We start from the raw sequence: 2,058 nt of genomic DNA on the forward strand, positions 1-2,058 counted from the left end.
AGTTGTATTTTTTTTACTGTATACAACATAATGTTTTGAAATGTGTATACCTGGTAGCATGGCTAATTCACACTAATTAGTATATGCATTACCTCACATACTTATCATTCTTTGTGGTGAGAACACTTAAAATCTACTCTCTTACTGATTTTTGAGAATATCTTGTTGACCGGACACAATGGCTTACACCTGTAATCCCAGCACTTTGGGATACCAAAGTGGGAGGATCACCTGAGATCAGGAGTTCAAGACCAGCCTGACCAACATGGTGAAACCCTGTCTCTACTAAAAACACAAAATTAACCGGGCATGGTGGCGCATGCCTGTAATCCCAGCTACTCAGGGTGCTAAGGCAGGAGAATCACCTGACCCCAGGAGGTGGATGTTGCAGTGAGCCGAGATCACGCCATTGCACTCCAGCCTGGGTGACAGAGTGAAACTCTGTCTCAAAAAAATAAATAAATAAATAAAAATAAAAATAATAATAATCTTATTATTAACTATAGTCTCCATGCAGTACCACAGATCACTTGAACTTATTCCTCCTCTGTAACTAAAAATTTGTATCCTTTGACCACCCCCTGGCGATCACCATTCTACCCTCTGCTTCCATGCATTCACTGGTCCAGGAATTTATTTATATTTTTTTATTATTAAAAAAATTATGGAACATTTCACAGATTTGCACGTCATCCTTGTGCAGGGGACATGCTAATCTTCTCTGTATCATTCCAAATCTAGTGTATGTGCTGCCGGAGCGAGCGCAGTCCCTGGAATTTTGGAAGCTTATGTGACTCTTCATGTTTCCCCTGGTGGTGTCTGCCTTCACAAGCCTAGAAGGGCCTTCAGGGGAATAGGTTTGAGGGCCCGTAGCCACAGCGGGACAGTTGAAGGAATATTCAGAGCGAAGCAGATGACATGGAATTTACAGGGTGAATGAGATGGCCTCTGGCTTCACAGAAGCTGTGTCAGTTACTCGGCAATGCAGCCTGGGAGGTAGAGAGCCCTCCGTCTTGTCTTAATTTTTATAAGGGTCTCTGAGCCACTCATTATGTGCAGAAAGAGCCCTGGACAGCATCCTGGACTCTGGCAGGGCTGCCTGCTCACCATGGAGCCTAGTTTCCTCCTTGGTAAAATGAAAGAATGAGCCAGGATCGCCTCCTCGGACCCCTAACTGCTCATGACATATGGCCTTAAATATGGCTCTAAACATCACTCCCCGGGGAGCCCTTTCTAGGTATCTCAGGCCAGAGTCCTCAAAGGAAAGACACAAAGATTTGACCATATGAACATTAACAATCCTTGGACGTCAGGAAACACCACAAATAAAATTAAAAGACAAAGAACAAACTAGGAACAAAATTTTCAACAATTAGGTCATTCCACCTCCTGACTCAGTCAATGGATGGATGATTCCTGACTTTCCTCCCCCAGAGGGGTGGGGAGGGTACAAGGTGACTTGGGAAGACACCCAGCTTGGGGCACAGGAAAGTGCTCAGTCGAGGCGTTTCATTTTCTTAAATGAATGAATGAGTGAACGAATGATGAAACCTGCATCCTAGGTACTGTGTGTATCTTCCTTTGAATTCTGCCCCATTTATTTTTATTTTTATTTTCATTATTATTATTTTTGAGATGGAGTCTCCCTCTATCACCTAAGCTGGAGTGTGGTGGCACGATCTCAGTTCACTGTAACCTCCACTTCCCACAGTCAAGCGATTCTCCTGCTTCAGCCTCCCAAGTAGTCGGGACTACAGGTGCCTGCCACCGCACCTGGCTAATTTTTGTATTTTTAGTAGAGACGGGATTTCACCATGTTGGCCAGGCTGGTCTCGAACTCTTGACCTCAGGTGATCCACCTGCCTCAGCCTCCCCAAAGTGCTGGGATTACAGGCGTGAGCCACAACACCTGGCCTATTTTTATTTTTATTTATTTATTTTTTAGATGGAGTCTTGCTCTGTCGCCCAGGCTGGAGTGCAGTGGCGCAATCTCGGCTGATTGCAGCTTGCACCTTCCGTTTCAGGTGATTCTCCTGCTGCAGGCTCCTGAGTAGCTGG

The 2,058-nt window shown here is 45.0% G+C and overlaps 1 non-coding gene across 1 annotated transcript; it reads right to left on the reverse strand.

Annotated features, from left to right (window-relative positions):
- Positions 1–658: 658 nt before the first annotated feature.
- Positions 659–765, reverse strand: LOC123567405 (U6 spliceosomal RNA). Its single transcript, XR_006690314.1, has one exon. It is a non-coding gene; the product is annotated as a U6 spliceosomal RNA (small nuclear RNA).
- Between the last annotated feature and the right edge of the window lie 1,293 nt (positions 766–2,058).

The sequence above is a fragment of the Macaca fascicularis genome, chromosome 10 (assembly GCF_037993035.2).
Source record: "Macaca fascicularis isolate 582-1 chromosome 10, T2T-MFA8v1.1".
Classification (NCBI taxonomy): domain Eukaryota; kingdom Metazoa; phylum Chordata; class Mammalia; order Primates; family Cercopithecidae; genus Macaca; species Macaca fascicularis.